This window comes from Trichosurus vulpecula, chromosome 2 (assembly GCF_011100635.1).
Source record: "Trichosurus vulpecula isolate mTriVul1 chromosome 2, mTriVul1.pri, whole genome shotgun sequence".
Classification (NCBI taxonomy): Eukaryota; Metazoa; Chordata; class Mammalia; order Diprotodontia; family Phalangeridae; genus Trichosurus; species Trichosurus vulpecula.
In genome coordinates, this window is record NC_050574.1 from 274,304,455 (window position 1) to 274,315,106 (window position 10,652).

The following is a 10,652-nucleotide window of genomic DNA, read 5'->3' on the forward strand; positions in this document are numbered from 1 at the left end:
ACTCAGAAAAGTTATAAACAGTGAAAAAAAATTCTAGAATGACTTATGCCATTGGAATTTCATAAATGGTATACCCTGATATAAGTGAATCTTAAGTTTAAAAGAAAAAAAATCCCATGTTTCCCATTTCAATAGCATTTGGAGTGACAAAAGATAATGTAACAAAGACATTTCTAATTAGTCTGGGCCTAATTTACAAACCTGGGTGACCAATTCATAATATTAAAACAATTACTTGATATTTAGGTATCCAACGATACCTAAATCTCATAATACTTTAAATCTCATAATAATCAATACAGTTTCAAAATAATTCTACTTCAATGTCATTATATATGTTACAGCTAAATCTACTTATGATTCATTTAGTACATCAAAATTGAAGTCATGCTTTGACAAATTTACAAATTGCTATATTTCAAGAATATTTTTATTTGTTGTTAAAACATGCCCTAATCTGTTTTTTTTAAACTACATTTTAAGTAATGTTTCATTCAAAATTTTTTCACTACTTGCCTTATGAATTGGTGTGACATCTGAAATCTGTGGATATTTGACAAGCTGGCCCTTTCTTTATGTTCGATAAAACTGGAGAAATGAAGGATTCTATGACTTTGAGAGAAGGGAAATATTCTGTGTTCTTGGCTTCTGGTATGATATGTTCCCTTGGTCCTGTTTGAAAGGAATAAAAAATTAGTAACAGATCTGAATTGGATCACTACCACTTATTTTTGCATTTCTAGGGAATCTTAATTAAACAGAACACTACCTCAGATAATGGTCTGACATTAGCTGCACAGAATTTTATAGGCTAGGAAGACTTCTTGCAGGTCATTTAGTTCAATCACCTCATTTCACAGCTTAGCCCAGAGAAGTTAAGAGGATTGCTCAGGATCTCACAATTAGTAGTGAGCTAGGATTAGAGCTCAGATCTCCCATTTCAATGACTTTTCTACTACATAATACTACTACTTCTCAACAAGGTAGAAATAGGCTGGGTTTGGGCCTTTTTTTTTTTTTAAAAGGACATGATTAGTTTCCTTAGGAGGAAATTTAGATCGAAAAAATTGGCCCACAAACATTACAACTAGACAGGCACTGATGTGGTGGTGTATGGAAACTAAATTCCTGGCATAAAATCTTGCCAATACTTTTACTCAGGAAACAATATTTCAAGATAATTAAGAAACATTAAGTACTACACCATGATTTTGATTTTTGGTTGCCAAATTATTTAAAGTGTTGTTTCCAAAGATATTTGTAATATTTTTTTCTTCCCAACTCCTCTGTGAAAAATGGAGGTAGCTTACAACCTTATTATAAAATTATATAGTTTTTCTTAACATTAGGAAAAAAATACCTCAAAAATCTCTTTGACATAACTGTTGTTGTTATATATCTATATAGGGCAGAAGAAAAAGTAAGAATGTGATAAGTATCATAAGAGTATTAGAATGATGCAAATATATAAAAAAAATTTGAAGGTAGGAGTTAAGGGTCCATAACAAATTAGCCTTTCCTAGAGACTGAATGATAGATCTGTAAGTGAGATGCTTACTTAATAACCTAAAAATTAAATTTAAAAAATGCATTTATTTGAATATAACAATAAACAAATTAAAGGTGAGAACACAGTACAATAAATAGCTGAGAGGACCTAAACATTCAATGAAGCTTTCAGATAATATATAGAGTATCAGCTCCTTGATTTATAAATTCCATAAACCTAAATTTATTATATTGAATTTCCATATGATTAAGGTCGCCTAGATTTTCTTACTTCAATCTTTCAGTGATGCTCCCATACAAGTGCAGATTACAATCCCTTCCTGTGGGGTAATTTTGATGTGGTATAATAAAAGCCCTCAAGATCACAGTATTTGATAGAGGCGGTTCTTTTATTGCGTGCAGCTTCCCATGGTCTTTTAAAGTCTACTCAACACTGTCATGTAGTCTGTGTAGTCATTCTGACTGGTCTGAGGAACAGGTAGGCACCCTTTACACACTTCCTGGAAATATCCCCTTTTTCCAGGTCTGTGCCCATACAAGGGCCCTAGATCATCTACCTTAGAGCTGGGACCTACCTTTCTACCAGCTGGGAGCATCACTGTGTCTGAGGCCTGATTTCAGATGGTCTTCGAAAGATGGTATGACCAAAACAAATAAGAATTCATCACCCTCAGGTCAATCCTCATGATAAGCAGCTTTATTTTGACATTGGTTGGTTCTCTGAGGACACATAGTCTGTTACAAGGCTTGTAGTCTAAGCGTTTCCAAATGGGAGAATCTGTCATAGTTTTCACCCCATTGGCATAGCCTTTGAGAACTCATGACCTCTACACCAGGATGCAGCATCAGAGTACAACTTAGTTGTATTATTATAATTTCAAAATAATAAACATGGGCTTGTGGAGCAACATATTATATATGTAAGAGAGGCAACATAATGAATAGTTATTCTCAAAGTCAGGAAAGACCTTGGTTCGAGTCCCACCTGGCACATATGGTATGTGACGTTCGAAAGGTCACTTATCCTCTCAGGGGCAGCGAGGTGGCACAGTGGATAAAGCGCCGGGCCTGGAGTCAGGAAGACATGAGTTCAAATCCAGCCTCAGACAACAGCTGTGTGATCCTGGGCAAGTCACTTCACCTCTGTTTGCTTCAGGTTCCTCAACTGTAAAAAAAATGTGGATAATAATGACACAGGACCTGGCACACAGTGGACACTAGATAAATGATAACTAGCATCCTCCTCCTTCTCCTCCAGTGTCCAGGAAAGTATCAGACTAACCACTACAGAGAAGTTGCTGATCTGCATTTGTAGAGACGACTGCACAAATTTATCTTGCAAATTAGAATTGACAATTATTTCCAGAGATCAGTAAGAGTGAAATAAAGGTATCGTTATCGCTAAAGCAGAACAACTGCATGAATTCATGAGGCTATAAGATCAAAGGGCTATGTGTGTTACCCTGTTTTTACAAAGCATGGAATGAGCCAAGTTAGCTATTTCTCAACTATCTCTTGAAGGCAAAGTACAATTCTTTAACTTGGGATCCAACTAATTATGTATCTCTTTTACATTCTGTTTAAAGCTGCACTGGACTGCATATTTAGAGATTAAAATACAAGCTTTAACATCATGCCTTGTTTTCATTATGTTACGAAGATACTTATACATACATACACATACATATACATATATATAATCTCATGATGTGAAAAATGCATGTTTTATTAATAGTAAGGTAAATGTAGGATTTTAAATACAGGGCATCATTTGTATTATGTGAGTTTGGAGATACTCATAACATTTTCAGTCTTTTAATAGTATAAAAGAAGACACAATACGGACTGTTAGTATCATAGCCCACCTTTTTTGGGGGGTGGTGGCAAAGGATGGAAAATAACCCAAAAGATAAGAAATATTCTTTCCGTATAATGGGGAGAGGGAGAGAGAGGAGATATGAATGAAATGGAAATCTTTCTCTCAGCAAATTTCCTTATAGAAGACCTGACCATTTAGATCCTTCACTTTTAGCATAGTGGCTGGCACATAATATGTACTTAGTAAGTGCTTAGTGCCTGACCGACAGATCATTAGAAAATTACCTTTAAATATTTGCAAACCTTCTAAACTCTTTCAATAACAATATTGATTTGGGGAGGCAAGCTAACATTACTCATTTATCATATTTAAGCAGAGGTGTGTTGGAGCTAGTGTATTGTTAAATTTTCATTGTGAACATTTATACCTTGGAATCCAAAATATTACAAATCAAATCTTGATGTATAGTTTTGTTGATAACTGAGACTTAAGATCATGATGGAGAATTTTTTTTTTTTTGCTCATTACAAAACAGTTTTATTGGTGGGGAACACAGCAAAAAAGCAGACAATAGAATCTTGGATTCCTGGGTGAGTGAGAGCAAGGTACTTAGGGTAAGGTGACCTTCTCAAAGGACAGTGAAATATCCCAGAAGCAAATTAGTCTTGTGTAGAGGAGAAGGGACAAAGGACATATAGGAGTGACAGGGAAGGGCCGTGAAATTAGGCTATAGAAATTTCCTTAACACGCTAAGAAAGTGATCAGTGACAGATTCCCAAAGCCAACTAGGAATGGCTTCCTAGACATTTAGGTCCCTCCCTCTCCCTCTGCTTAGTGAGAGTGCAACTGAAGGGGTCATCTTGAAGGGCTGAGACTCATGGGAAGAGAATTATAAGAAATTCAAGTCAAACAGGAGAGGCTTCAGGCCAAGATACTCAGGTCACCAGCCGACTTCAGAGGCTGCTACAGCAAGCTTTCTTCTCCTCAGACCGCAGCTCTTGCCCAGGTTGGGCACTGCCCAGGATGACTGTGTTGGCATGGGCATTGCTCTCCACTGCTTGCACACTTTGGTGAAAATCTCTTTGAGGACAGTTTTGAAGGCCAGCTTGACATTAAAAGAATCAAGAGCTGAGGTCTCAATAAACAGGAGCTCATTATTTTCAGTAAACATGTGAGCCTCATTGGTGGGCACCTCTCTTGTATGGCTTAAGTCACTCTGTTGGGCCACCAGCATGACAATGATGGTTGCTTCTGCATGGTCATATAGCTCCTTCAACCAATGCTCCACTACAGTGTAGGTCTGGTGTTTGTTTAGGTCAAACACCAGCAGGGCCTCAATTGTCCCTCTGTAATACGCCAAACTGATGGCATGGTATCGTTCCAGCCCAGCTGCATCTCAGATCTGGGCTTTGACAGCACCTGTTCCTAGCAGCATAGTTCAAGTAGAGAGGTCCACTCCAATGGCTGTCTCTCATGGCTGAACTCATTTTATGTGAATTTTGACGTTGGTCTTTACCAATCTAGAGCCCCCTATTAGCACCACTTTGAAGATGAAGTTCTAATCCTCTTCGGCTCCATCTCACATCTTGATCACACACTGAGTGTGTGTGTGTGTGTGTGTGTGTGTGTGTGTGTGTGTGTGTGCGCGCGCATATATGTAGTTGGGGTGAGAGAGAGGGTGGAAAATGGGCTTAGGGTACTGGTTCTATGCTGCCCAACCCTCTGCTCTCCAGAGGCCTTGACCTAACTCTCCTCTCATTGGAGACAGGTGGCCTTCGCAATGAGAAGGAACAAGAACAGACTTGGTTACCACTGGTAGACTGGGAAGTCTCAACCAAGAAAATGTTAAAGATGTAGATTAAACTTATAAGTGCATCATGGTACTCTCCACAGAGCATGCTCTTAAACATTTATCGGCACACTGCTGGAATGAAGGGCATTTTCTAATCTCTTCTTCAAGGATAGGCAACATTACTATAATTACAGAGCGTTAACATTCTCTTTGTTGTTGTGATTATTCTGTCCATTTTCAAGTTATTATGTCTATTATTTTCCTGGTTCTGCAAATTTTACTCTACGTTAGTTCATATAAGCCTATGCTTCTCTCTCCACTCTTCATGCTATCAATTTATAATGGAAATATATTTTATTCATGTACCATAACTTGTTAGCCCTCCTACAACTGCTGAACATCTATGTTGCTTCTAGTTCTTTGCTAGCACATGAAGTGCTATTATAAATATTTTGGTATCAATGGGACCCTTCTTGGAATCTGATCTTTTTCTTTTTTTAAATTATTTTTGGAGCGGGAAGGTAGGGCAATTGGGGTTAAGTCACTTGCCCAAGTCACATAGTTAGAAAGTGTGTCAAGTGTCTGAGGCCAGATTTGAACTCAGGTCTTCCTAATTCCAGGTGAGCTCTACTCACTACACCACCTAGCTGCCCTGAATCTGATCTTCTTGAGATGAACATCTAGCAATGGCATATGAATCAGCTAGAGACATTTTAGTAACTTTAAACAAAGCATACTTTTAAATTGCTTTCCAGAATGGTGGGACCAATTAACTGTTCTCTCAAAAGTATATTATTATCCTGATTGTCCTTCCACAGCCCTTTCAGCATTTACTCCTACTATTTTTGCTATCTGTATCACTTTTCTGGGTGTGCGGTAAAGCCTCAGGTGTGTTTCTTCACACGGTTAACATTAAATGTTGATACCATAAAAGTGTTCTCACATCCAATAACTAGTGTCAATAAGATTCATCAAATTAAATCAAGATGTTCTTGATAGTCAGTGATGGCAATGCATGGATAGTAGAGGCCAATAAAAACAATGTAATATATTTTAGAAAGTAAAGTTCAGAATTTACACATTGACCACAATAAGATAAAGACTTCAGAACTCTAATCAATTCAATGACCAATTTGTGTTGTCAGAAGACTAATGGTGAAGCATACTGATCTCCTTGACAGGCAGGTAAAGAACTACAGGGATGAGACGAGGAACAGATTTTAAGTTGTGGTAACACTGTCAATTTGTTTTGCTTATTTGCTTAATATGAGTATATTTTGTTAGAAGGAAGGGTGACTTTTGGGTGAGGGAACAAGGAGACATTGAGAAATGATAGTGAGACTAAAAAAAAGAGCATGCATAAAACAGTTATAAAAATATGGTATGGGCAGGGAATGAGAGGGACATGCAAGTTTTACATATCAGGAATAATTTCCCCAAGAAAAGAATCAGGAGGTATTGGATAGAGTAAACACCAAATGATATAACAAAGAAAAAAATAAAGTTAGTTTTATTTTGGCAGGCAGAAAACAATTTGTTACTGATTGTCAGAACAAAGATCAAAATTGATGCAAAACTATAAGTATAAAAATGAGAATAGATGGCTTGCAATTAACTCCAACCTGACCTGTTTTTAAAAAGGTATTTGATGAATAGAGAAATAGATAGAAGAAATATCAACAATAATTATAAATTTCACATAAAATTTAATTGATATAAAACCAAGAGACTGAAGGAACTTAGAAATTATCTGTCATAGCAAACGTTTAATTGTTCTACCAAACTGAGACATATGGCAGTCAATGGTCATAACAATTTAAAACATAAACTTGCATTAAGAATTGTTATTCATATTAATACCTAATAAAACAAAGAGAAGCAATGGTGGGAAAATAAGTTGAAGGTAAGATTGATTAGGGATCCAACTAAGAGTCAGACTAATGAAGCTTAAGGATGGAACTAGATGGCAGAAAAAATATAGATGAAAAATCAAAAAAGTTATGCAAATGTATTTATAACAAATTCTTTTCCCCTCCAAAGCAGAGCAGGGCCACCATATCTGGACTCTTACATTCCACTCCCCAGGAACACTGAAAGAAGAAATAGCACTAGAGAAAACAAAGACAAGAAAAGCTATGGGCCTGGACGCTATGTCACTGAGGGGGTTGACCTAAGATGTGACACAACATTCATGATACTGAAAAAATGGGTTCTTGAGGTACATGAGTAAGTAGACACAGTGGGAGCATGGAAAAGTCTCACATAATCACTAAAAAGGAAATGAGAATCGCATCAGTGACTACTGAACTATGTCTGCCTTCTCATCTATATAGAATTTCTATGAGAATAATGTAGGCACACTGAGAGCATCCCTGCTGAGGACACTGAACGGGAAAAGTAGACTTTTGTAGTAGTAGAAGTGATATTCCACAGCAGACCACATCTTGAATATTATAGAACTGATGGAAAGTTACTGCTTCTTGCTGTATCTGATTCATTACCTCTATGAAGGTGACACTCATGAGTATGTCAAAATTATACAAGATTCTTGGAAAGATACAATAGAGATAACCTAGATTGACACCAGTCTGAAAACATAGAAAAGGGAGAGACAGACATGTTTGCCAAAGTTGTTCATCAGTGTTGTGTAGATCTAGTTCAGTCCAATTTAAAGAAGGGTTCTCTGTCGTTCAAGAACTCTTTGGTTTCTAGTATTTATAGCCCTGTACTTAATACATCAAGTCCAAGTCAGGCAAAGACTCTAAAATGAGATCTATCATCACTAAGAAGTTGTATTTAAATCGTTTAATATATTATTTTATAAGAGGTGATATGGTGTAGAGCTAGAAGGTATCTTAGTCCAAGCACTTGATTTTTCATATGAGGAAATTGATAAAGTTACTTTCATAAGGAAAAAGAAGCAATATGCCCTAACAGGGCAAGGATTTTAATGTCAGTACACTGACTCTAAATTTGATTCTCTTTCCACTGTACAACTCTTGAAGACTTAGGGAGGCTGCTTACTGTTCAAGTATAATGTCTGAGAATAGAAGATCTTCCAATATTTGATATACATATTAAACGTGTAGCTAGCAGAGCCAGCAAAAAAGGAATACTAGTGAAAAAACCAGAAGTTTTCACTTATGAATGCCACCCACAACATCCTAAATCTCTACCTTGAAAAGCTCAGGAAGTTTCAGAAACTCTTTGGGTATCCCAAATGAAAATCTACAATACAGAAAACGTGTGAAAAGAACTCATAATGAAGGGGCTTAGCATATAAGGGCACTGAATTACTTTTTAAAACCTAATTATTTTCATGTGCTAAAGAACTGAGAATTAAAGGCTTTAATTGCTGAAAACTTTCTTGACATTTTCTTCCTAATTCCAAGTCTAAGTTCCTTTCAATCCCAGATAAAGTGTGACAATGTTTCTGAATAACATTAGAAATGAGGTATGGATGTTGGTAAAGGAGAAAACATAAAATGGAAGGTGCTCACAAGAAATTAAACATAGAATCCATGTCAGAAAGTCATTTTAAGTGGCTGGACATTTCAAACAAAAGGTAGGAAAACACCAAGTCTGAAGAAAAGGAAAAAAAGAAAGGGAAAAACCAATAATGTGATAGAATAAAGTCCATCTTTAAGAAAGACAAAACAGTTTCTTTTTGGTAATCTAAAATTAGGTTATATTTGTCCTGGTTCTGAAGCTCTGTAAGTTGTGGGATGAAGTTATTACTCACCCACTAAAATTTATAATTTAAACTGCTTGATGAATCAGGCATAAAGATCTGCAGAACGAGCTCTTCCCCTGGCAGATCACTGCTGCTCAGACATGCATAAAAAGAAGGAAATTACTTCTGCAGGCTAGGCAAAGTTTATATTGAATGGAACACTGTGCAGTCTTCTATTGTACATTAGAAAAAAACCCTACAAGAAACCAAGAGGTTTTATGGTATAAAAAAATGAAGCAAAATTAAAACAAGGATAACTGAAACTTTAGAGAGAGCAAAACTAATACCATATGTAGTAGCAGAGTACGACAGTTTAAGATTCATATGAAAAATTTAAATTGTAATAGATCGAAATAATTTTCTCAATTATTACTCATGTTACTAATAATATTTGGTTTTCACATTCAATTTACAAGAATTTTTTTGGAGGTTTGTATTTTTTCTTAAACTACAGCATGAAGGTAGAACAATCTGACTTTGGTAACACATATAACAAAATCTTGGTTGCTCAATCTAAACAATTCTTTTTTTTTAATAAATATTTTTTTAATTTTTAGTTTACAACACACAGTTCCACAAGTTTTTGAGCTCCCAATCCCACTCCCTGCCCCAAGGTGGTATGTAATCGGGAATAGGTTCTACATATACCTTCGCATTAAACTTATTTCCACAATATTCAAGTTGTAAAGAAGAATTATAACCAACAGAATGAACCATGAGAAAGAAGAAACAAAACCAAAAAAAGACGAAAAAAAAAAGGAAAAAAAGAGAGAGCAAATAGTTTGCTTCAATCTGCATTCAGACTGTATTTTTCTCTGGATGTGGATAGCTTTTTCCATCATGAGTCTTTTGGAGCTGCCTTAGAACCTTGTATTGCTGAGTGGAGCCAAGTCTATCAAAGTTACTCATCACAGATATGGTGTGGCAATAATTGTGTATAATGTTTTCTTGGTTCTGCTCCCCTCACTCAGCATCAGTTCATATAAGTCTTTCCAGGTTATAACAAAGTCTGTCTGCTCCCCATTTCTTATAGCACAATAGTATTCCATTACATTCGTATATCACAATTTGTTTAGCCATTCCCCAATTGATGGGCATCCCCTTGACTTCCAATTCTTTGCCACAACAAAAAGAGCTGCTATAAATATTTTTGTACATACCGGTCCTTTTCCCACTTGCATGATCTCTTTGGGATACAGCCCTAGAAGTGGTATTGCTGGGTCAAAGGGTATGCACATTTTTACAGCCCTTTGGGCATAGTTCCAAACTGCTCTCCAGAATGGCTGGATCAGTTCACAACTCCACCAATAATGCAACAGTGTTCCGAATTTTCCCACATCTCCAACATTTATAATTTTCCTGTTCTGTCATGTTATCCAATCTGACAAGAGAGATGTGGTACCTAGGAATTGTTTTGATTTGCATTTCTCTAATCAATAGTGATTTAGAGTAGGGCTGTCCAACCTTAGGTTTTTTTTTTGAAATGACAGACAATATATTTTGATTTGCTATTTTAGTGAGAGCTCTGGGGTAACTCAGCTTCATTTACCAAAGCATTTATGTAAATTTCTATGCTTGTAGGTGGGCCCCGTGGGGCTGCATTTTGGACCGCCCTGCCCTGATTTAGAGCATAAACAATTCCTTTTGTTGGCATTAAAAAGTCTATAATAGTAATGTATAAACAATCACAACAACAAAATAGTTTACTGAATTATATCACATTAAGAAAATTTTTATTCTAACTTGAAAGCATAAACATTGTGATATAAAATATGATGAATTTCCTATTTTAATCTAAT

The 10,652-nt window shown here is 36.1% G+C and overlaps 1 pseudogene; it reads right to left on the reverse strand.

Moving 5' to 3' along the window:
• Positions 1 to 4,281: 4,281 nt before the first annotated feature.
• LOC118835492 lies at positions 4,282 to 4,913 on the reverse strand (annotated as a pseudogene).
• Positions 4,914 to 10,652: the final 5,739 nt, after the last annotated feature.